Source organism: Eurosta solidaginis, chromosome X, assembly GCF_040869045.1.
Source record: "Eurosta solidaginis isolate ZX-2024a chromosome X, ASM4086904v1, whole genome shotgun sequence".
In the NCBI taxonomy this organism is placed as follows: Eukaryota; Metazoa; Arthropoda; class Insecta; order Diptera; family Tephritidae; genus Eurosta; species Eurosta solidaginis.
This window is the reverse complement of record NC_090324.1, coordinates 162,345,121-162,372,135: the sequence shown is the minus strand read 5'-3', so window position 1 is coordinate 162,372,135 and position 27,015 is coordinate 162,345,121. Positions and strand designations below refer to the sequence as shown.

Sequence of the window (27,015 nt, the reverse complement as noted above, 5' to 3'; positions counted from 1 at the left end):
AATTTATCATAAACTTGTACTTTATTATCATTAGAAGTCGTATCATTTAAACTTATTTTTTCGTTTTGTAATTCTTGTTTAGTTTGTGATCGCGTTTTAACGGCTAAAACGTGTTTTGTCGAATCTTTAATCTCGTCTATACTTATACGCGAAAGAGCATCAGCCACGACATTCGATTTTCCTTTAATATATTCAACTGTAAAATTGTATTCTGATAAATCTAATCTGATTCTAGAGAGTTTCGAGGAAGGATCTTTCATATTAAACAGATAAACTAATGGTCTATTGTCTGATTTTACCGTGAAATGTGTACCGTAAACATACGGCCGAAAATGGTTGATAGCAAAATGTATTGCTAAAAGTTCTAATTCTATGATTGCCTTTTTCTGTTCGGCTTTATTGAAAGATTTTGATGCAAAGCTAATCGGTAAATCATTATCTCCAGGTTTTTGGCTTAATATAACGCCACAACCACTCTTAGATGCATCTACAGTGATAATAAATTCTTTTGAAAAATCAGGGTATTGTAATAGTTGGGGAGACATTAATGATAATCTTAATTTTTCGAAAGCATTTTCGCAAGCATCATCCCAAACAAATTCAACTTTTTTCCGATTTAGACGATTTAAAGGGGCTGCCAGTGACGTAAAGTTAGGTATAAAACGCCTATAATAATTTGCAAATGCAACGAATCGCCTAACAGCGTCCTTGTCTTTAGGCTTAGTGTATTTTTTAATTGCGTCTATTTTTGAGTCATCTGGCAGCAGGCCTTTTGAGGTGCATTTATGGCCTAAAAAAGTTACTTCAGAACGAAGGAAATTGCATTTGTTGGGATTTAACTTTGAATTGAATTTTCTACAAGTATCGAAAACTTTTTCTAAATTTTTGAGGTGATGTGTCTCGCTACAACCGATGACGATAACATCGTCAATGTACATAAAAGCTTGATTTGGCGAAATGCCTGAAAATGCTAATGACATCATACATGAAAAAGAGTTTGGTGCTATATTTAAACCGAAAGGTAAAACTTTCCAACGAAAAGCTCCCCGGTCTGTACTAAAAGATGTAACGTCTCTAGAATTGACATGAAGTGGTATTTGGTGAAAACCAGAAAAAATATCTAAAGTCGAAAAATATTTGGCTCTGCCAAGTTTGTCGAGTATGTCGTCTACGCGTGCCAACTAAAATTTGTCTGCAATAAGCTTTTTGTTAACTGCTCTGAAATCAACTTACATACGATAAGACTTTTGGCCTGAAGGATCTTTTTTCGGCACCAAAATTAAAGGACTGTTATAATTAGAAAGGCTGGGTTCTATTAAATCATTTTTCATTAAATTTTTGACTTGTTTATTAATTTCTTCACGTTGTGTATATGGTAAACGATAATTTTTTATATAGACTGGATTTTATCAGTTAAACGTAGTTTTTGTTCGTAAAAGTTATTTAAAGTCATACGATCATTTTTTAAAGTGAATACATCGGCATATTTTAGGCATAAATCTAGCAATTGTTTTTGAGCATAACCTGGCATTTGATTTTTCAAAATTTTCGTTAATTCCTATAGGCGTTTTTGATCTTTTGAAGTTTCATTGATTTTGTAGACATTGTAGTTGGTGATATCTTCCGTTACGATATTGCAATTGTTGACATGTTTTACTTCGTCAGTAACATTTAAAATTTTTAGAACTGGATTATTTGTGTCAACAATGCACTTTGCCGTAAAAACACCACTACAGATTTCTTGCGAGTCTACAAAAACAGGATTATCGCATTTTGGTAATTTAAATAACCGATAAACTTCACATCTCGGAGGAATAACTAAAGAATCGGTACATGTGCCGTGCAAAATTGGAATATTTAGTGTTTTAAGCCGGTATTAATAGTTATGCTATCGCTTGCATAATTAATAATGCATTTATTTAATTTTAAAAAGTCTTTGCCGAGTATTCCGTCTGAAAGTATATTGAAATCGTCGTTAACTACATGTAAGGTATGCGGTATTAAAAATTTATATGCAATTAAGTTGGTTTTTAAGGTTCCTAAAGTTGAAGTTGTTTCAGGTGTTACGCCTGTTATGTTGGTTATTTCGTTACTATTAAAGTTACAATTTTGCGATAAACTTGAAATTTTGATTAAAGAAATATCTGCTTGAGAATCTACTAGAAAAGTACATGGTTTGTAGGAATCGCTACATTGAAGTTCAATAAAATCCGAATAATTAAGGTTTAAGCAGTAGATGGATTTTAATATTTTTGCAGAAGATTCGTTTAATTGTCTAAATCGTGATCCCGATCCCCCAGTGTTTGCTCTTGAGGGTCGTTCACGTTTAAAGCGCGTACATTGGCATTACTTCGCGAATTTGAACGTCTATTATTATTATTAGCATTATTGTTACTACTACTAGGCTGATTGTTTCTATTAGTGCTATATCTGTCATTATTACCTCTTTAGAATTATTTTACCCGTAATTATTATTGTTGTAGTTATTTCAATTGTTATTGTTGATTTTTGCATTTGGATTGTTGTACCTATTATTGAAATTATTACCTCTATAATTTCCTCGAAAACTACTTTGCCAATTACCACGAGAAGGAAATGCTAGTACTTGTCTTTCTTTAACTTCATTATTACGTTCGACTATCATTTTTGCAACTACATCTTTTGAATCACTGAAGGTAGTTGAAGCCAGGATGGATTTGACCAACTCTGAACGAGTGTTCAACCTGCACACATTCACTGTTTGCTCTACGGCCATTTCATGTGCCTTGGCTTGTGTCATACCTTCAATAATCAAAGAACGTTGCAATGCGTCGGATAGTTCTTCAACGCGCTTAGCAAAGTCCGAGTAAATATTATTGATGACATGTAAGGACGCGATTTTACCAGCAACAACTTTCGAGTTGTCCGGTTTTATTCTAATTCTCAAGGCAGTCTTTATATCCTCAACTGAGTTTATCACGGTTGGCAATGCTTCGCGTGCTTTTCCCTCAAGTTTGGATTTCAAAAATGCAATAAAAGTACTATTTAAATTTTCATCTGAGAAGACTTCAATTAATTTTATTTTGTCGATAAAAGATTCTGGTGCCAGTGGATCGCCGCTGTAGTTGTCCCTAATAATTGAGGCGCAACTGGTAATGAACAACTTTTTCTGTTCTGAGCTTGCCATGTTAAAAATATTGTTATTCGATTGTAAATCTGATTTGTCGAAGGCGAATTAGAAGAATTTGAAGTAGAACAAGAATTGGAAAAGTCAGCTTCTGACTGAAAATTGGAAGTGCTAGTTAGTAGGTTGTCTGAATTATTAGACGAATTTACTGAAGGCTGAGTGTTTACAATATCAGTTACTGATTGAAATTTTGAATTATTATATTCTGCGATATCTGAGTCATTAAATCCAAAAAAATCTTCTTGACGAGCTAGTGAACACCTACCTTTAGAGCTTGATTTATCGCTGGAATTGCCCTCAGAATCGGACATGTGTTTGAAACAGGGTAATTTTATTGAAAATTATTATTTTAAAAGAAAACAATTTTGTAAATCAGGTAAATATTTTGTAAATCCGAGTGTTTAGGCCCAAGGCCTAACTTTTACTTGATTGACGGCGCCCCTCCCTAACGTTTTAATAAGATTTCCAGCCACCCACACTCACGCCGCATTTGTGTGCATGCATGCACATGCATGCGTTTCATACGCATGCATGTGTGTGTGCAGGTTGTCAGCACCCATGCACGTATATGTGGGGGCTGTTGTGTGTGTGGCTTTTTTTCCCCTCCTTAATACCAGAGGACCTTTTCGCGGCTTAGCGGTTGTCCTCAACGGCACAACCGGCCTCTTTTATGATCGACCGCCAAGCAGTTCACAACGCCCCGGATCACCATCGTCATTTTTGCGACATTAAGGTAACATTATACCAATTGTATATTTTCCTTTTACTTTCTAATTAAATAATATTTTATAACGAGGCAAATCCTCTTGTGTTTCTTTATTTCATTTCGAGAAACCCATAAACCCGAGATCGACCCGTGTGCGCCATTCCCATTGCCGGTTTACGACGCACTCAGGCCGAACATTGGTCCTTCGAGCCGGAAAAAGGAACTAAAAGCCTAAAATTACAGTCCACCGCACCAGAGAATCTACCTGCACAGCACAATTTATCCAACTCATAAACTTTTGCCGAAGGATTTTGCCTATTACAAAATTTTGCACGAATTGCCACAAACAAAAAAATCATCAAAAGTTTTATTTGCCACAGCCATCACATCAATACCTCCAGCAAAAATAAGAAGTAAGTGTTATATTTCTTGCCACTTTTTTTTCTCGTTTAAGTGATTATTAGTGACAAATAAAGATAAATACCCGTGTCGTGCGCGAAAAATTTAAATCGAAAAGGAGTGTAAAAAAGTGAAGTTATTTAGTGAGCACCTTTTTTTTTTCTTTCCAATTTCAAAAATTCAATCACTTGGTTTGTTAATTTTTAGTTCGATCCTTGTGATTATCTGGTTTATCCCCCCACCAGTGGTAAGGTTTTCCAGACACAACACAAGGAAGAGGTTAACCTAACCTCACTTTCCGCACCATACTAAATAGGTTTTGTTGTTGTTTTTTTGTATTTCACAAACACGAAATTAAGTTCAATTTAATTAATTAATCCGGTGCTCACTTCACTTTTTAAACACTTTTTACACTTTTTTTTGGCGCTTGTTTTGCAATATCGCACGCATTTTTTCACTTTCACCAAAATACACCCATTATTTGTGGAGGTGGCGAGTGGTCCCCTTTTTTGTTGTTGCCGCTGAGATAAAAAGTCTGTAAATTAAACCTTTTTTCTGTTGTCGCTGCTGTGACAAAAAGTCCATAAAATAAACCCTTTTCGTTGTCGCTACCAAGACAAAAAGTCTGCAATAAACAAAATAAATAATAAACTTGAAGTTCAATAGTTTTTATTTAGGGCTGGGCAGGCATTTTAACTCTGAAGAGTTCCATTTCTATAATCGGCAATTTTCTCGTTAATAAACGTAAATAAAACAATGGAAACCTACATCCGTTTAGCAGAATCAATCGCAGAGTTTGATAAAGATTACAGCCTTATTCCGGAGAGCGACCATAGCAAACACACCCTTGCAATACAGCAGGAAGAGTTGCGGCTCTTGTGGAAGAAGGTAAAGTCTGCGTTTGATTCGCTATTGGGATCTGATGAGGTGTCAGCGGATGACGTTATGGCGATCAGAAAGAAGCAAAAGGCAGCATACGCAATCTACGTGCGATGCTCAGCGTCTATATCTGCTGAGGCAGAAAAATACAAGAAGGATGAAAAGAACGTCAACCCTGAGCAAGAACCTCATGGGCATAAAATTCGCCTCCCTGCTTGCGACACGGAAGTTTTTAAAGGGGATTATCTGTCTTGGCCAACTTTTCGCGATCTTTTCACGGCAATTTATATAAACAATTCCAGCTTGAAAGGGGTGGAAAAGTTATTCCATCTCAACAACAAAACGCAGGGCGAAGCAAAAGATATCGTTAAAAAATGCCCCCTCACAAATGAAGGTTTCGAGATGGCCTGGAAAAACTTGTGTGAAAGATACGAAAACAAACGTATCTTAGTTAACACACAACTGCAAATTTTATTCAACTTAAAAAAGGTAGAAAGTGAGTGTGGCAGTTCAATAAAAAAGCTGCAAAATGATATAAATAATTGTATTTCGTCCCTCAAATGCCACAAAATTGACACTTCCAATTGGGATGCAATCCTGACCTATCTATGCTCAACCAAGTTACCAGAGAGCACGCTGGCTCTTTGGGAGCAAAGTATAGACCATAAAATGGACATATCCAAGTGGGAGGATATGGATAAATTCCTGTCTAATCGGTTTCAGACACTTGAAACAGTGTCTGGTTTTACAGGGCATGCCACTTCGAAAGTGCAAAAACCAAACGCGTCGCGACAATCGTCAGAAACCCCTACGAAAAGACTTGGTGCTTTTCAAACGAAAGTATCCAAGCAAACAATAAAATCAATTTGTAAAATGTGTAAATCCCCTGAACACAGATTACGCAACTGTTCACGCTTTTGCGAGTTAACCCCTCCAGAAAGGATTAAATTCATAAAATCTACAAGTGGTTGTCTGAATTGTCTATCCCCAGGACACACAGTGACCAGATGCACCAGTTCCTACAACTGCAATACGTGCCACTCTCGTCACCATACGCTCCTGCATGCGGATACCCTACAGAAAAATACCACCTACAACCCGCCCCAACACTCCTACGATAATAGGCCCTCTACTTCTAGACAGGCATTAGCGAGACAGGAATCAGAAAAACCAGGGTCAAACGGGAACAAAAATGTGACATCCTGTCATACGAATTCCAGCACAGGTGTGCTATTAGGAACTGCTCGCGTACACATTCACCATAATGGTACCGACTTCTCCGCGCGGGCATTAATTGATTCAGGGTCTGAATGTTCCTTTATAACTGAAAGACTGAAACGCAGAATCAATTTGCCAGCGAGGAAAATGCATGCCCAAGTTTCAGGCATCACAAATGCGGTGTCAGCTCAGGTGAAAGAGGCATCCAAAATTGAATTACGTTCACCAGTGGATGCCTGCTTCAGCCTGACTACACCCGTTCTAGTCCTAGCCAAACTCACTGGGAATCTTCCATCCTGCCATATCAATGCCATGACTATGCAGGCATTCCCAGACTGGGTGTTGGCAGACAAGAGGTTCTACATCAACGAAGACGTAGACCTCATACTTGGAGGAGACATATATCCCCAAATTATACTGAGCGGTCTGAAAAAGAATGTACTAAATACACTTTTGGCCCAAGAGACAGTGTTCGGTTGGATACTAACCGGTCGCGTCGAAGCACCGAGTCCAACGAAGAGCATCATGTCATTTTATAACGAGGTTGCATTGGACAACCAATTAAAAGCTTTCTGGGAGATAGAAAATGTTCCCAAAAACAAAATGCTTAATGAAGAAGAAAGGTATTGTGAACAACTATTTAAGGAAACGACAAAACGTGATGAAAATGGGAAGTATATAGTTTCGCTACCATTCAGGCAGGATTACCCTGAGAATATTAAATTAGGACCGTCCCTAAAGCGCGCATGTTCACAATTCTTCAGAAATGAGGGGCGATTACTAAAAAACCAAGAGTTAGGGAAAGAATATGTTCGGGTGTTATCCGAATACGAAACGCTTGGACATATGAGAAAAATTAAAAATAATATACCATCCGACGATTCGGATAATTATTTCCTGCCCCACCACGCCGTTGTAAAGGCGGAAAGTACCACTACCAAGGTGCGCGTCGTCTTCAACGCGTCAAGTCCGACGGCAAATGGCATTAGTCTAAACGACATACTCCACCCAGGTCCAGTACTCCAAGCAGACTTGCCTATTTTAATTCTACGTTGGAGACTTTACCGTTTTGTCTTTAATAGCGACATAGAAAAGATGTATAGGCAGATTTGGGTGACCGATAATCACGCCAAATTTCAAAGAATTGTCCATCGAACATCCCCCAACGAACCCATCAGTCTTTACGAACTAAAGACTGTCACATTTGGTGTAAACTGTGCCCCCTACCTCGCGATACGGTCACTTCTACAATTGGCTGATGATGTAGAAAATACGCACCCAATAGCATCGGGTATATTACGAGAAAGTATGTATGTCGACGACGTTTTATCTGGAGGACATACAATAGCGTCAACAATCAGAGCAAGAAACGAGATTCGCGAAGCATTACACTCAGCTGGCTTTCCATTGCGCAAGTGGACATCAAATTGTGAGGAAATCCTTCAGGACATCCCCAAAACGGATCTGCTCAGCGAGGACTTCCTAGCGTTTGAAGAGGCTAGCTCGGTGAAGGCACTCGGAATACGATGGAACGCGCATTCAGACATGTTTTACTTCACCGCAGGAGCTTTAGAGAGTGGCGAGAACATCACCAAACGCGTAATCCTATCCGCTATAGCCAAACTTTTCGACCCTTTAGGCTGGCTTGCACCAGTGGTCATAGTGGCAAAAATACTAATGCAGCATATCTGGTTAGAGGGCACCGGGTGGGACGAACCTGTCTCCCCAACTACCTTAGAACGGTGGGAAAATTTCACCCAACACTATAACGAAATAGATAACATTAGGATACCGCGATGGGTAAATTTTACGCCCGAGGACGACATCGAAATACATGGTTTTTGCGATGCATCGGAAAAGGCATATGCAGCAGCTATATACATGCGCGTAAAAAGGGACGATACAATTTTCACAAATCTCTTGCTAGCCAAAACCCGAGTAGCCCCAGTGAAAACCATCTCACTACCACGCTTAGAACTTTGCGGCGCCGTGCTGCTCGCAGAAATCATGGAATCAATATTCCGAAACATTCATTTGGGGCCAGCAAAAGTTCACCTCTGGACGGATTCAACCATCGTACTCGCTTGGATAAGAAAGCCGCCCTGTTCCTGGTCAACCTTCGTCGCACACCGAATCACTAAGATCATCGATATGGTCGGTAGCAAGGACTGGCTTCACGTGGACTCGGAATCTAATCCAGCGGATCTAGGAAGCAGAGGACTACTTGCATCAGAGTTGACCAACAATTCGTTGTGGTGGCAGGGACCTTCTTGGCTGCAAGAAGACAATTCCCACTGGCCAGCACAAGAGACCGAATACAAAACGTCCGTTGAGGAGAAGAGGGCACAAACATATGCCACGACAAGGGTAGATCATGTAGATATTCTCGACCGTTTTTCAAATTTACCCAGGGCCTTAAAGGTTCTCTCCTATGTTAGGAGATTTTATAAACGAACTCACCCAAAACCTAAAGCAATGTTCCACGAAAGGTCGTGCATAATCTCAGCCGATGAGATTAAGGCAACGACTCAAGCATTAATACGAGTCTGCCAGAAACAATTTTACGGGACAGAATATTTAAAATTGAAAAATAGGGAACCTATCGATCGAAAGAGTGAAATACTGTCACTCAACCCATATATCGACAAAGATGATATTATTAGAACAGGGGGGCGTCTAGGGGCTTCAAAGGACATGTCATACAATGAGCGTCATCCGATCATCTTGCCATACAATTGTAGGCTGTCTCGCCTTACAGTTATGATGGCTCATCATGACTCCCTTCATGGCGAGAACCAGCTCATGCTCCGTCTTATCCGAACCCAATACTGGATACCGAATGTCAAGACCATGATCAGAGCCATCATCCACAAGTGCAAAACCTGCATTATTCACCGAAAGCAGGTACAGTCCCAACTTATGGGGACCCTTCCCTGCGAACGGACTACTTTTACCCGCGCGTTCACCAATACCGGGGTAGACTTTGCAGGGCCTTTCGACATCAAAAGCTACCGCGGTAGGGGATGTCGACTGTCAAAAGGCTACGTATGCCTTTTTGTCTGCTTTTCCACTAAGGCCATCCATTTAGAAGCCACTAGTGACCTTAGTACCCCAGGCTTCCTCGCGGCCTTTTCGCGTTTTATCGCGAGAAGAGGATGTCCGAAGAACATCTACTCCGACAATGGTACGAACTTTGTCGGAGCTTCCAGATCTCTACGATCGGAATTCAAAGCCTTCCTGGCAGAAAGCCGAGACAAAACAGTCTCCAAGTATAGCCATCAAGCATTAACTTGGCATTTTATTCCCGCTGGCGCTCCACATATGGGCGGCTTGTGGGAAGCGGGAGTGAAGAGCTTCAAAAGCCACTTCAAAAAGATCGCTTCTCCCCACAAATATACTATGGAGGAGTTCCAAACACTTTTGTGCCGGATTGAGGCGTGCCTCAACTCGCGCCCTCTCAGTCCGGGGTCGAATGACCCAACGGACCTGGAACCACTAACCCCAGGACATTTCCTAACGGGCAGCCATCTTCTGGCGCCGCCAGAACCGGATGTGAACGAAAGCCCGGCCTCCATAATAAACAGATGGCAGAAGCTCAAGGCCCTCCATCAAACCTTCTGCCTTCGTTGGAAAACTGAATACCTTTCCGAACTTCAAAAACGAGTGAAGTGGAAACAGTCAAAGCAAAATCTTAAAGTGGATGATCTAGTTGTCATCAAAGAGGACAACTTATCTCCCAACGAATGGAGGTTAGGCAGAGTCGTCAACGTACACCCCGGCGAAGATAACCGAGTACGTGTAGTCGACCTCATAACCGAGAAGGGTCAAGTCAGACGACCTTTGGTCAAACTGATCCTTCTTCCCACGGAGATAGATTGTGCGAGGACCAAAAGCTTCGCTTAACAATCCCCCCGTTCCTCCACATCCCTCCGTTCAAAAAAAAAAAAAAAAAAAAAAAAAAAAAAAAAAAACTTCTATTTTTTTCATTTCAAAAAAAACCATCCCACTTACTCGTTATTCCAGAACGAGTATACCAGAAAAGCCTTTACGCAGACCCTCGGTCTGCCACAGAAAGCAAAGGCACTCGGCCCATAATCCTTTTAAAAGTTTCAAAATTTCAAAACCCAGCGCTCGCCCACCGAGGCCAATCAACCACCCTAATGCAGATCCCCATCTGCCACAAAACACTTATTTTTAATTTTCACAACCAAACCCCATTTCACTCACTCACCCCGAGCGAGGACACCAGAACCCTAACGCAGACTCAGGGTCTGCCACAGAACGCAGATGCACTTAACCAAAGAATCGTGGGCACAATTATTAATACAATTGTTGCAATATGTGGAGGCTAAGTTGGGCAAAAATGCTCAGGAGCCGCCGGCAACGCGAATCCCGATGCGTTTATTTATGGATTTCAAGCCTGGCGGTGGCCTATGTATCATCTTCAGCACAATGTTTAGATTTCGTGCCGAGCAACGCGAAAAAAATTTTGATTTTTCCGTTGGTAAAAATCCACCACGTAAAGATCCAAATATCCAATTGGTGATTGACATTGAACAAGCGTTGGTTGAGGCAAATCTTCATCGTATAAATTATATTTACATCAGACCAGAAGTAAGCAAAGATTTAGCACAACGATTACGTGATATACTAATTACCAGACGTGTAGAAATCGTATTCGATGAGGATGAAGCTACTCACATTATATATCCGGTGGTTGATCCTCATCCAGATGAATATGCACGACCAGTTTTTAAGCGCGGAAATCATGTAATGTTGCATTGGTATTATTTTCCTGAATCATACGACTCTTGGGCAGTAAATACTTTTGATTTACCCGAATTCGTCCCCGAAAATCCAGACTCAACTGGAGAACGTTGGCTTGTTTCGGCATCTTGGGTTTTGGATTTGGAGCAATATAATGAATGGATGGTCGAAGAGGATTACGAAGTCGATGAAATGGGCAAAAAGAAAACACATAAACATCGTATGTCTGTTGATGATATGATGTCATTTGGAACGGATGAAAAGAATCGCGTTTCTTCTGGTGTAAGTGGTACTACGACAGGTAAACAAAAGCGACGTCGTTCACCATCACCAAACACTTCGAAACCTGGCAAACGTAAGCGTTCGCCAGCCGTATTGCATAAAAAATTGCGTAACGAAGATGACGATGAAGATTTGACACGTGACATGGATGATCCACCAGCAGAACCGAATGTTCAAGAGGTTGTAAAATCAGCGCCCATGCAGTCAACTGCTAGTCCAGCACCAGGAGGAAAATCACGTGCTGACAGTGATATGATACCCATTAGAAGTGGCACTATGACAGATTTAGATGATGAAATGACAGGCGGTAGCGCGGCTCCGGCGCTTTCCACTGGCGATGGTGAAAATTCACAAACTGGTAAAACTAGTGACAACAGTAATACTCAAGAGTTCTCTTCCTCTGCCAAAGAGGATATGGAAGACAATGTTACCGAGCAAACCCATCACATTATTGTACCCTCATATTCGGCTTGGTTTGACTACAACTCTATCCATATTATTGAAAAACGTGCCATGTCGGAATTTTTTAATGGCAAAATTAAATCAAAAACTCCTGAAATTTATATGGCTTATCGTAATTTTATGATTGATACTTACAGATTAAATCCAACTGAATACTTAACCAGCACCGCCTGTCGCAGAAACCTAGCTGGTGATGTATGCGCTATAATGCGTGTACATGCATTCCTGGAACAATGGGGTCTTATAAATTACCAAATCGATGCAGAATTACGTCCAACACCAATGGGTCCACCTCCCACTTCACATTTTCATATATTATCAGATACACCATCTGGTTTGCAATCGTTGAATCCCCAAAAGACGCAACAGCCATCTGCAGCCAAAACTTTGCTTGACTTAGACAAGCCGAAAGTAATTAAAGATGGTAAAGAAGGTTCTGTTGAAGGTGACAAACCAACACCACAACAGCAGCAACAGCTGCCACAGCAGCAAATCAATAATCCACAACAACAGGGCGTATTGCTAAAACCCAACAACTTCGCCACAGATGATACAATATCGCTAATTTCAGGTGGTGATCTATCACCTCTTTCGCGTGGCAGCTGTTGTGATAGTTGGGACTGATTTTGCTGGGTCTCGTGTTCCATTATCATGTTTAAAGCACTATCATTAGGAGATGAAGTGATACCCACTTGATCCATATTTAATTGGCGCTGTTGATATTGCAGCTGTTGCTGATGATTGTGATGCAATATCATACCAGACTGTGGGGCATTACCAGCGACCACAACTTGATGTTGTATTATTTGCTGGGGATGCTGTTGTTGTTGAAGCGACTGTTCTGGTACTGGGGTGCCACCTGCTGCTACGACCATCGTCTGTTGCTGTTGTTGTATTTGTATTGCCCCACCATTGCTGTTACCCAAGCGACTATTCAACATGTTGGCCAGTGCAGTTTTTGTTTTCATATTCATTTGCTGTTGTTGAGTTTGTTGCAATTCTGAGAAATTTACATTCTATACACGGGTGTGTATGAATGTGCACAATTTTTTTTGTCTTTGCGGCTGGTAAATATCTACCAGTGCATGGACTTTTGTAAAGGCAAAATGTTGGGGCACTGAAAATGGTAGTAGAAGTTTCGTGAAAACGATAACTACGGTTTATATTGGTACCAAAAAATTCCCAATTTATCGTAAAACAAACAAATCACAAATAAATCACATCCCAAAACGTCTACCTACCACAACCATTTTCCAAGGTACCAAAATTACTGCCGCCAAATAACCAAGGTCAGCTTGCTATCGTTTACGTAAAACTTTTTATTTTCCTTCAAATTATTCACAAAAAAAAACAAAAAAAAAACTGAGAAAAATAGCGCAGAAAATATTCGCGTACTCAGGCATTATATTTCTCCACTCAAAAATTTATTTCCTGTTTAAGTTCTGCACAAATTTTTTCAAAAATTATTGATTTGATCAGTATCGCCCCCTAATGGTAGTTGGGTGGGCTCTGCAATTCAATACTTTAAAATTATCGCAGTATACAGTATACGTTTTCAGTGCGAAAATACTGAAATATTGGTAGAATCTGGGTTTTGGTAGCGGTAGTAGTAGAAAATGAAAAATGGGCCAAAAAGGTATGTCAAACTACCAATGCGGTAAAGTACGGGCACTGACTGCCCATATACTTATACCAACGTATGTACATACATGCCGAGTTTTTAAATCTACATTATATTAGGGATGCATAAAATGATGCAAACGGGTACCGAAGAACCCGTTTTCGAAAAATCGGTACCGGAGCCAAATACCCTTCGGGAACCGTGCCATTTGCTAAAGGCCATCAATTAAACCGGACTAGAAGCGTACTTGGAAAAAAAAATTGAATAAACAACTCTCATAAATTACCGAAAGGTAATACAAAAAGAGAAAAATGACACATTCTACAAATGATTCTCCTCATCCAAAACGAACATTTTTTTATTTTTTTCTTAACATCGCATACAATTTTGCTGTCCAAACATTTTTTTTGTGGCGGGCAGGGAAGTTGTTGGGTTTTAGCACCAACAACACAAATAACAGCGACTCAAAAGAACCCACGCTATACACTTTCTACCCGGTTCGGCACCAGAATGTGTGAACCGAAAATCGTAAATGCTCATTTTCTGCAGCACTAGTGTGCACGTGGCCAACTAAAACGCTGCCGGGTGACACAAAATAAACAAAATAAGGCACTAAAGACCCAGGCACATAACGTGCGGGGAAAGAGGCCATGCACATAATGCAAGCCACATATGAATATTTTTTTTTTGCAGCGACAGATGTTTCCCCTTATGCGCGCGTTAATAAAATTTCCCAAATCCCCACTAATACAACTAGGGACCACTCGCCCATGCACTTTGACAATGACCCGACCCATTGAAACCTATTTCACTCCTTTCAGGAAAATGGGTCGTTTTGCCGCTTTAAAACGAAACGCTGCCAAGAACGTCATGCGTTATACGTCGGAATGCCGCGCTTGTTTTAAGCAACATCCCATACGCCTGTGCCCCATCTTTCGGGCCAAAAAACCCGAGGAGCGTCTTTACTTAGCGATCCGCGGGAGCTGCTGTGGAAATTGCTTGGCTCTGGACCACCGCTCTAACGCATGCCCAAGCCAAGGCCGATGTAAAAAATGCGGCGAAAAACATCACACGATGCTTCACATTTCCTCGATTGATGAAGAGGAACAGCTACTCCACGAAGCCCGCTCCAAGCCATGGAGTGTACAAGTTGAGGAGGAGCTGGAATCACCCCGTGAGCGGATTGACGACTCCATCTCGTTATATGCGTCAGATGCTGGAACGGAGACTGGGCCTCTTCGTCCAGCTCGAATCCACCGAACCGGAGCGGAGACTCGGTCTCTTCGCCCAAACACAACACCAGCAGCCAAATCGTATCGACCGCTTTTGCAGCACGAACGGAAGCGGCTCCAGCACAACCCATCTACCGTCCAGCGCCATGTTCGTGACGGCCGAGCGGAGACTCGGTCTCTTCGCCGGCAAACTAAGGCCCCTCAACGAAGACAACCACCGCGCGAGCGCAGAGCGGAGACAAGGCCTCTTCGCCTGCAACAACGACATCACACCCATCATCAACCACGAGATCGCAGTCACGGATCCAACTCGCTGCAGCTCACCACCGTGTCCGCCTTCCGGGCAGGGCTCCTAGCCCCGCATTCAGCTGCCACCGCCACCATGATACCGACGGTAGCGATCACCCCCACCGCGGTCGTGAAAATAGAAGCAGGGGGGCGGCTACACCTCGTTCGCGCCTTAATCGACGGATGCTCCCCCACCACAGTGATTGCGGATGAGCTCGCCCAGGAGCTCCAACTTCCTACCAGCAACATTGGCGGGCAAGCAGGATGTCTGCTGCGTATCCGAGGAAGACACGGACAGAACAGAAGGATTGCGACCCATGCTGCGGTCGTAGCCAATTTTCGGCGCACGACACCCACAACCAGCATCGACAGTGCCATCGCAGCCCCGTACGCACATCTTCGTCTGGCGGATCCGCAGTTCTACTCATCCGCCCCGATCCGCCTCGTCCTAGGCACAGATGTATATGCCGAGATAATACTCCCAGGGATTCTGCCCACCACGTTTGGCCCTTTGTTAGCTCAGAGTACCATCTTCGGTTGGGTACTCTCGGGCACAGCGAAGGCCTAACAGCAAATGTTCGGTAACGACCGAAATACATGAATTTTTACACTTTGTATCCTTTTTATTTTATTGAATTTCTGCTGTACACAGTCGCAAGAGGTGTGCGTTTAAAATCTTGTATCATTACAATACGTTCCTTTTTTATTGAATTTTCTTCATACAAAATTCACAAGCATAGGATTTCCAATGAATTTGTAATAAATGGCAAGAAATATGAACACGTATATCTTCTTACTTCTTTTCGCAATCCCTAGCTCTAGGCAAACCTGGCTTAGGCCTTGAATCATAACGGGAAAAGTGCCGAATGACAGAGGCATCAGCAACCAAGCTCACCCATTGCGCAGACCATCTTGCGTGCCGCCAAGCCGGCGGACTGACCAGGGTTTATGTTAAGTTAGATATAATTAGTTATAAGTTTTTTATTTTTTTTCTTCTCTTCTTCACGGTCGGTGATCCTTGGCGGACTGTGATGTTGCGTACCGCAAGGGGGGCGGCATGTTTAGGCCCAAGGCCTAACTTTTACTTGATTGACGGCGCCCCTCCCTAACGTTTTAATAAGATTTCCAGCCACCCACACTCACGCCGCATTTGTGTGCATGCATGCACATGCATGCGTTTCATACGCATGCATGTGTGTGTGCAGGTTGTCAGCACCCATGCACGTATATGTGGGGGCTGTTGTGTGTGTGGCTTTTTTTCCCCTCCTTAATACCAGAGGACCTTTTCGCGGCTTAGCGGTTGTCCTCAACGGCACAACCGGCCTCTTTTATGATCGACCGCCAAGCAGTTCACAACGCCCCGGATCACCATCGTCATTTTTGCGACATTAAGGTAACATTATACCAATTGTATATTTTCCTTTTACTTTCTAATTAAATAATATTTTATAACGAGGCAAATCCTCTTGTGTTTCTTTATTTCATTTCGAGAAACCCATAAACCCGAGATCGACCCGTGTGCGCCATTCCCATTGCCGGTTTACGACGCACTCAGGCCGAACACCGAGTATGTTTTGAAAATCCGGTAAATAATTGTCGCGTTTGGTATAAATGTTATAAAATGGTAAGTCTGGTTAAGATAATTATATAAATTGTGTGTTTTTTTTTTTTTTTGAAAACAAAGGAACATCCGGTCTGCGGATTTTCTCTAAGTTATAGGCTAGAGAAATGCCTACCCCACTTCCGTGCTGAACTTAGTCGGACTTACCGACTGTCCCCCACTAGGTTAGCCTCGCTAGCTAACCAATGGACAGGCTGTCCTAAAAAGGATACTTGGTCTGTGGTTTCTCGCCCCCCCAAAATGGGATTTGCAAAAGGAAATAGGCAAGCGTGATCCGGTTTTATTTATTTCGTGGAAAACCGAAACAGGCTGGTATATATTTTTTCCGGACTATTGGAAAAAAATATAAAAAAACCGCACTTGTTTTCACAAGCCTAACCAAAAATTTTCCGAATATACGGCGATGTTTACGATGACATCGCTTAATATTGAAAGTATTAAAAACGTATTTTGTATCGCGGACGCACTGCTTTCTATCAAAAAAATCTTCTATTATATTGCGGACGCACCGCTATTAATAAAATTTCCAAACTGTTTCACGAGAACATGTATATATATAATTTCTACAGCAAACGAAACGCTTTGTTTAAAGTTGTAGTTAATGAAAACATTTTAATTTTTTTTCATATTAAATTCATTAAATTCAATCAAGGCAAAAATTTCATTTTATGGCATATCAAAATCAAGAAGAATAGGGGAGCTCAGGATTTTGTGCAAATGGTCATTGTATTTACAAACTCGTGTAGTACTTTTACACCAAACGCGAAAAATTTATATTGCTATATTATATTTGATACGTAATTCAATATCAATGCACAAAATCTCTGAACTGCCTTTATGTAGTTTTAATTTATTAATAAAATGTTTTTTGTTTTTTTTTTGTTGTAGTATGTGTATTAAAAAAATTTTTTTTTTTTTTTGTTATAAATTTTTCAAGTGAAAGTAGTGAATTATAAAATGTTTAGAAAAATGAGAATATTTCTCAAATTTTAGAATTTTTTTGAAATTTTTAAATTATATTGTTAATCATTGTGTTTGGAAGGGAATGGCAATAATTGTTTCGAATGGAAAATGTTATCATTAAAACCGCATTAGAAAAAGCAATAAGTGGTTACATACATACATGTCATACTGCTGTCAACGCTTTACTTCTGCCGATGTGGTGCTCTGTTTTTGATGTTGCTGCGCTGCTGCCAGTATACTCTCCGCCGCTGCTGTTTTGCTGGATTTTCCACTTGGTAAAGCTGATGTTATGGCTTTAGTGCCGTTACTTCATTTCCGTTATATGGTTTCTGGCGTGATTATGTGCCGTTAACGATAACCATATGGTTTGCTTTTTAGCAGGCTGTACATACCAGCATTATATGTCTATAAATCAAAATTGTTTTTTTTTTTTGAAAATTGTATAATTTTTCTCCAATTAGTTAGAATATTATATGAAGCATAGTAGTGAATTGGTTTTGTGTATCATTTTTTTGTAGATAATTTTAAATTTTTGTATTTTTTGTAAATTTTTCCAGTTTTGTAATTTTTTTTGTTTTATACTTTTTTTGTAACTTTTGAAAATTTTATATATTTTTTGTTGGTTTTAACATTACTTTTGCACGATTGCTATAATTTTCACATACTTATTATTTCGTGTTTTCTTTCTTTGCTACTTTTTACGAAAATTTATGTGGCACATGTATGACAGTACACAAATTCGACATCGTCTAGTCCACATTTTTCCACGTTTTTTTTTTCTTTCTTCCCTATTCTGCCGCATTCGAAAGGCTTCGGCCCACGGCCGCCATGTAAAGTGGCATTTAAATGCCACTTAATTTTTGGCTCGCATCTGCACGCACAAATACACAACAAAATACTATTTTAACCTTTTAGTTTATTTTATTTAAAAGTGGTTTTAAGTTCTTATTTTAACAATCTGGTTTTTGTCTTCTTAGTTTGTTTCACTTTAATTTTACTTAGCTTTTTCTAACTTGCGCGTCTAGCGCGGCGGCCGGTTCACTTCAACTCTACTCAAAAACTGAAAAACTGCTGACGCTTCAAAAGCAGCTTTGCCGGTATGCAAAAGTGCATAACGGGAAAATCGCATAATGCAATGGCGTGATAGAGTCGAGTAACGGGAGATTCAGCCAATCAGAATTCTCTCCGTCATTCGACTCTTTCACCCAGTAATGCCAAGTGCATACATGCATGGTTGCATGTGGGGGTGATGCCAAGTATTTTAGTTTTATTTTTAGTCTTTAGTTAGCTGGCACTACATGACACTACAGAAGACTCAAGCAATCTGAAATCCTCTCTATTTAGCAGTTCTCTCTCCTAAAATATCTGTCATTTCAGATTATCATGGATCGCGCTCCGCCACCGGCACCCCGACCTTCTCTGCGGTCAGAAGTTGTCGCGCGCAGCCCGCCGCTGCAAATCGACTATCGACGATGCCGCATATGTACACGCAACTACGCTCTTCGCAATTGCAGCGTCTTTAGGAAAATGAAACCGCCACAACGATGGATTCTCGCGAGGGCGCATAAATTCTGTATAAATTGCTTAGCGCTATCGCACCCCATAGATGAATGCAGCTCGCATGATCGCTGCCGAACTTGCGGCTTACGACAACAATCTCTGCTGCATCGACGGGATGCAACCCCGAGCATCCCACGTCATACCCAGGCACCCCTGCCTGGTCGCCAAGTTGTACCACCTCAGGTACACTCTGCGCCCACCGTGCGACCCCGTTCTCACCCAGTTCCCTCTCGGTCTCGTCTAGCTATCGTCGCACCACCGTCGGCGTCTACTGCCGCTCGACGCACCGTTCGGTGCACTGCTCAAGGGATGCAGACTGACACTTTCAGGGGAAAGGTGTCAGACCTCCTCATACGCGATGCTTCACGGACTCTTCAAGAGCTGCAAGAGGCTCTAGTCGCTGAACGCGCCTAGGGCGGGGACGATGTTTGAGCGACTGTCGTAGTCGCCAACAACCAACCCTTTTATTTTAAAATATTGGATTTATAAACAATTTTGAATTACTATACGCTTCAATATGTATTATTGCATATGTTCTATTGAATTTAAACATATTTTGAATTTAAACGTATATTTATGAATTAGTTAGAATACGTATAATTCTTATCCGTAATACTCATGTTAAACTCGGATTATCACTCATAAAATTGTAAAATGAACGCTTGAACATATTTCGCCCCTCTGGCAACCCCAACCATTGGTTGCCAAACATATGTATATACAATGTTTTGACATTTCATTGTTTTATCATTATCGAAATTTTTCTCCATTCGGTGTGAAGCAAACGTCTTGTAAATCTCTGCTAAAAGAATATTAAAAGGAATAGTAGTTCTTAAATTTTAAATCGTGGTTTCTCTTTTAAAGTGATAAAGTGACCTTTTAATTTGATTCGAGTAATATTCTCCACCCCCATTTGTGTGCCGCAAAATATCCTAATATTTAGGAACGCAACCTGCCACCGCCACCGTCTACAACCACATCATTGCCAACACCAACCACCATCATCACCGCAGCAGCCACATACCAGAAAGAAAACAAGATAAATTTGTATTTTCCATTTTTGTCAGTTTTCCTAAGAACGTCTTCATCGTTTTGCCGTTTTGTCATTGATCTTTTCTGTACTGCTAAAATTTGTTTGTTCGATTCCTTAATCTCAACGGTTGTAATGCGGGATAGTGCATCGGCACCAACGTTTGATTTACCCCTAATATATACAATTGTGAAATTATATTCAGCTAGTTTTAGCCTTATTCTTGAAAGTTTTGAAGATGGGTCTTTCATATTGAAAAGGTATACTATAAGTCTATGATCTGATTTTACAATGAAATGGGTGCCATAAACGTATGGTCGAAATTATTTGATTTCAAAGTAAATAGCTTAAAGTTCTAATTCTATAACGGGTTTTTTCTGCTCTACTTTATTAAATGCTTAAAAGCGAAACAAATTGGTAAATCACTGCCTTGCTGTCTTGACTCAAAATAGCGTCAAATCCACTTGTTGAAGCATCAACGTTAATAATGAATTGTTTAATAAAATCTGGGTATTGTAGTAATTTTGTGCTCACTGAAAAATTAACTTTAAAATTTAGAAAAAGATCCAAAAGTTTATTATTATCAGCACGAATACATAATTCACTTTTTATTTATAAATCTTTTCAATAGCTGTCAATCACTGAGTCCAATGTTTACGATTTTTTTTTAATATTTTTCAATCGTTAAATGTATTTTCTAAATTTTCCAATGTGTACTATGTTTTAAACATATCTCAATCATTGTATTTTCTTTTTAAGTTCCCGCTGGTTCACATGTACATACGTACTTATTTTTTGATTAGTATGCGAGCTAATTGCAAAGAAAGAAGAAAAAACCCAAACCCGACGAATAATGCCCGACAACTACTAATTCTTGGGTGGGGTGAAGTGGGATGAGGTGAAGTGGAGTGTAGTGAGGTCAGATGAAGTATATACCATTAGGAGCGTTTCCTTTCAAAGCGCTGACGCATGTTCCAAACGCTGCGGCGAGGTGAGGAGGGGTGTGGTGAGGTGAGATGAGGTATCTATCATTAGGAACGTTTCCTTTCAAAGCATGTTCCAAACGCAAACCAAATCGGCCCAACAATTTAGTACTTTGGTGGCATACAAAGTACTGAAAATGCAATAAAATTGCGAAATCATGTGGTCAGACCTGGTCTACATTTTGGTCGATATCTCTTTAAAAGGTTCACATATGAATAATACCTTTAATTTAATATCCATATCATATAAAAGCATCTTAGGGTCACCCCTGGTCCAAATTTTGGTCGATATTCCGGGAATGGGGTCTCGTATGAACCCGGTTTCACCTCCTTGTTAAAACTCTCATCAACACCTATCATTTGGTGTCCATATCGTACAAAGATATTCTATGACCTATATTTCCAAAAGCCGGGGTCGGGACTCCAGCGCCACCCCGGGAGTCAGTTTATGGTAGGAACGTTTTCCTTTAAAGCGCTGACGCATGTTTCAAACACAAACCAAATCGGTTCGGCGGTTTGGTAGTTTTGAAGGTCCAAGAAACTACTTTTTACAGAATTGAGATCGGCTTAGCACTTTGGGCAGGCATCGCGGTCGTACGAAAGACATTTCATTTTTATATATATAGATTAAAATAAAAGTAATTAATTGTAACTAATAGAACTAAGGCAGATCAAAGAAAAATGAAAAAAAAAATATAAAAAAGTTTGAAGCCCAAGGTGACATAGAAAAGAAAATGAAATAGAAATAAAAATAGCATAGAAATTTTTTTTTGTTGTTATATCGGCCTACTGATTTGTAAGATCGCGGGTTCGAATCGAGCTCAAGGCCTAACAATAATTATTTTATCATTATTATTGTTATGATAAATTTTTTCGTAATTGAAAAAAATTTTTATTAGCATAGAAGAAAGAAAAAAAGTAGGCAACTACCAAAGCTCGTTGTATAGATCCATTTCGGGAACTGCTAAATTCCTTCATCGGCAACGTTTAGGCGCCGCTGCTATAACCATTCAGCCACCACAGCGGTTTTTTGTTTGTCGTCATTAATCCTAATTCTATTCTGGTTCTTGCCAATTGATATTCACAACACTGCGACATCTGTTGCAGAATGAATGTGAAAATTTAACTTGTTTGATGGCAATGCTGCCATAGTGTCATATTTTATTCACACTTTTTCCCCGTGCTCTGGAATGTATTAACAATTTTTGTTGTTATATCGGCCTACTGATTTGTAAGATCGCGGGTTCGAATGGAGCTCAAGGCCTAACAATAATTATCTTATCATTATTATTGTTATGATAAATTTTTTCTTAATTGAAAAAATTATTAAATAAGAATAGAAGAAAGAAAAAATGTAGACAACTGCCAAAGCTCGTTGTATATATCCATTTCGGGAACTGCTAATTTCCTTCATCGGCAACGTTTAGACGCCGCTACTATAACCATTCAGCCACCACAGCGGTTTTTTGTTTGTCGTCATTAATCCTAATTCTATTCTGGTTCTTGCCAAATGATATTCAAAACACTGCGACATCTATTGCAGAATGAATGTGAAAATTGGACTTGTTTGATGGCAATGCTGCCATAGTGTCATATTTTATTGACACTTTTTCCCCGTGCTCTGGGATGTATTAACAATTTTTGTTGTTATATCGGCCCACTGATTTGTAAGATCGCGAGTTCGAATCGAGCTCAAGGCCTAAACGTTGCCGATGGAGGAATTTAGCAGTTCCCGAAATGGATCTATACAACGATCTTTGGCAGTTGTCTACATTTTTTCTTTCTTCTATTCTAATTTAATAATTTTTTCAATTAAGAAAAAATTTATCATAACAATAATAATGATAAAATAATTATTGTTAGGCCTTGAGCTCGATTCAAACCCGCAATCTTACAAATCAGTAGGCCGATATAACAACAAAAATTGTTAATACATCCCAGAGCACGGAGAAAAAGTGTCAATAAAATAAGACACTATGGCATCATTGCCATGAAACAAGTCCAATTTTCACATCCATGCTGCAACAGATGTCGTAGTGCTGTGAATATTAATTGGCAAGAACCAGAATAGAAGTAGGAATATTGAAGACAAACAAAAAACCGCTGCGATGGCTGAATTGTTATAGCAGCGGCGCCTAAAGGCTGCCTATGAAGGAATTTAGCAGTTCCCGAAATGGATCTCTACAACGAGCTTTGGCAATTGTCTAAATTTTTTCTTTCTTCTATTCTAATTTAATACTTTTTTCAATTAAGAAAAAATTTATCATAACAATAATAATGATAAAATAAATGTTAGGCCTTGAGCTCGATTCAAACCCGCAATCTTACAAATCAGTAGGCCGATATAACAACAAAAATTGTTAATACATCCCAGAGCACGGAGAAAAAGTGTCAATAAAATAAGACTCTATGGCATCATTGCCATGAAATAAGTCCAATTTTCACATCCATGCTGCAACAGATGTCGTAGTGCTGTGAATATTAATTGGCAAGAACCAGAATAGAAGTAGGAATATTGAAGACAAACAAAAAACCGCTGCGATGGCTGAATTGTTATAGCAGCGGCGCCTAAACGTTGCCGATGAAGGAATTAGCAGTTCCCGAAATGGATCTATACAACGAGCTTTGGCAGTTCTCTAAAAAAAAAAAAAAAATTTTCTTTCTTCTATTCTAATTTAATAATTTTTTCACTTAAGAAAAAATTTATCATAACAATAATAATGATAAAATAAATGTTAGGCCTTGAGCTCGATTCGAACCCGCGATCTTACAAATCAGTAGGCCGATAGAACAACAAAACTTTTTAATACATTCCAGAGCACGGGGAAAAAGTGTCAATAAAATATGACACTATGGCATCATTGCCATGAAACAAGTCCAATTTTCACATCCATTATGCAACAGATGTCGCAGTGCTGTGAATATCAATTGGCAAGGACCAGAATAGAAGTAGGAATAATGAAAACAAACAAAAAAAACCACTGTGATGGCTGAATGAATATAGCAGCGGCGCCAAAACGTTGCCGATGAAGGAATTTAGCAGTTCCTGAAATGGATCTATATTATTAATAATTATTGTTAGGCCTTGAGCTCGATTCGAACCCGCGATCTTACAAATCAGTAGGCCGATATAACAACAGAAATTGTTAATACATCCCAGAGCACGGGGAAAAAGTGTCAATAAAATATGACACTATGGCAGCTTTGCCATCAAACAAGTCCAATTTTCACATTCATTCTGCAACAGATGTCGCAGTGTTGTGAATATCAATTGGCAAGAACCAGAATAGAATTTGGATTAATGACGACAAACAAAAAACCGCTGTGGTGGCTGAATGGTTATAGCAGCGGCGCCTAAACGTTGCCGATGAAGGAATTTAGCAGTTCCCGAAATGGACCTATACAACGAGCTTTGGCAGTTGTCTACATTTTTTCTTTCTTCTATTCTAATTTAATAATTTTTTCCATTAAGAAAAAATTTATCATAACAATAATAATGGTAAAATAATGTAACGATTTTACTTGCAAATCCTCTTATTTGCAATCCTCTGCTAAGTTCGAATCAATAAACTGTTGAATAAATAACTCCAATACTTAATAATGCAAAATGGCCTTTATTAAAGTACTTCACAATAACACTCAAACTGTGCAACGAATAGCTTGCTTAATAACCAAACTGATTGATAGCTCAAATGAAACTCTACTATTCAAAATAATACTGCTCTTGCTCGCTAGATAGCGTCTTAGTCGAAACCGCTTGAGAGCTCAAATCAAACTGAATTCCAGTTCCTCTACAATTGCCACCTTTTATACTCTTTGATTTCAACCTTCGCATCTTCTAGCCGCTTCCAGAATCTACTAGTCCAGCATCTCTCAAACTTCTCAGCTGTAACTACAATTGCACAATTTTATAGTTTTTCTCATTGCATACTTATAGGAGTATCTCAGATATATGCATGTGTTTGTGCATTGACTCTCCGCTGCTCGTATACGTACATGGTACATATGTGTAGACGCAATTATTGTTTCGTTTATGTAGATGCATAATGATTGATCTATGGATGTGAATTCACGTCACTGCTTAGCATTGGCTTAGAGACGATAGCATCGCCCAGTGCTGCTAACATTCGTTACACTGCCCTCCATCTAAGTCTGATCGTCCCGATCAGACAAATCTCTCGATTTAACCGCTGCTAGCCTCTTCAAATGAACCACTTTCATTTTGGTTCGTAGTTTGCCAATAGTTTGTATGCGGTACACTACATCGTTGATCCGTTTTACAACTTTGTATGGGCCTTCCCAGTTACACTGCAATTTCGGGGACAAACCTTTTTTTCGTTGTGAGTTGTATAGCAGCACCAAATCTCCTTCCTGAAACCCTTCCGAATTAATTGCTTTATCGTACCTCGCTTTCATCTTGTCATACATAATCTTTGCTCGTTGCCTTACAAGATCGTGTATCTCTCTCAGCTCTTCTTCCAATACACCAGTGGATTTTTTGACATTCCTCTCCGCATCGGCACCTATCCCATACTTCAAATCAGCAGGCAGTCGAAGGTCATTGCCAAATAACTTTTGCAGGGGTTTGGCCCGTTGTATCTCATCAAGAATAATGGTATGCGGGTATCCCACTCCTTATGGTACTTGTCTACTACTTTCCTTAAATGCTCCTCCAAGGTTCTATTAAAACGTTCCACCATACCATCGGACTGAGGATGCAATGCAGTTGTCCGTGTTTTTCGAATGCCCAATGATTTACACATTTCTTGGAACACAGCTGATGCAAAATTCCTGCCTTGGTCAGAATGTAATTCCATTGGTACACCATACCTTGCACCCAATTCGATTTTAACCACTTCTGCTACTGTTCCTGCTTCTTGGTTTGGGATTGGGTATACTTCCGGCCATTTACTGAAATAATCCATAACCACCAGTACGTACTTGTTTCCGCTGTTGCTAGTAGGAAATGGACCTGCGACATCCATAGCGATCCTTTCAAATGGTGCAACTGAAATAAACTGCTTCATCTGGCCATGACTTCGTGTTTTGGGCCCTTTCGCTCTGTTGCATACCTCGCAGTTGGCAATCCACTCGGTGACCGACTGACGGCAACCAAGCCAATAGAATCTCTGCTTAATTTTCTCGAGCGTCTTCGTGATTCCAAGATGACCTCCACTTAGACCATTATGCAGCTCGCTGAGCACGTCAGGAATCCTCTTTCTGGGAACAACTATCAGTTTCTTCTTGCATTTACCATCCTCACTTTCCCATACTCGATGAAGGCAACGGGATATCAATTCTAAACTGTTCCACTGTGCCCAATATGACTTTGCAATGGGACTCTCTGCTGACATCTCTTCTCTGTTTGGTCTTTCGTTTCGTTCGAGCCCTTGAATAACACGTGACAGATCTGTATCTTCTAGCTGGCACTTTCATAGCTGTTCCTTGTCCCATTCATCTGTACATGTTATAGTCATTAGCCGGACATCTATAATGTCTTCTTTAGCCTCGGCCTTTGAACAGTGCTTGCATTCCAAACTACATGGTCTTCGTGACATTGCATCAGCATTTCCATGGGTGCTACCTTTTCGATGCTCAATGGAAAAGTCATAGCTTTGTAGTCGCTCGATCCACCGTGCTAATTGTCCCTCCGGAATACGGAGCTGCAGAAGCCATTTGAACGCTGCGTGATCTGTCCTGACGCGGAATCGCTCGCCGTAGAGGTATTTGTGGAAATGTTTAATGCACTCTACCAATGCCAACAACTCTCTCCGTGTAACGCAATAGTTCCTCTCTGGTTTTCCAATTGAACGGCTGTAATATGCAACTACCTTCTCC

General features: G+C 40.2%; 1 protein-coding gene and 1 pseudogene across 8 annotated transcripts in view; one reads left to right on the top strand and one right to left on the bottom strand.

Annotated features, from left to right (window-relative positions):
- LOC137235424 (uncharacterized) overlaps window positions 1-27,015 on the bottom strand; it is a 993,733-nt gene that overhangs the window by 314,180 nt on the left and 652,538 nt on the right. The gene's annotated exons all lie outside the window — the stretch shown is intronic.
- LOC137234724 (SWI/SNF complex subunit SMARCC2 pseudogene) lies at window positions 10,620-12,503 on the top strand (annotated as a pseudogene).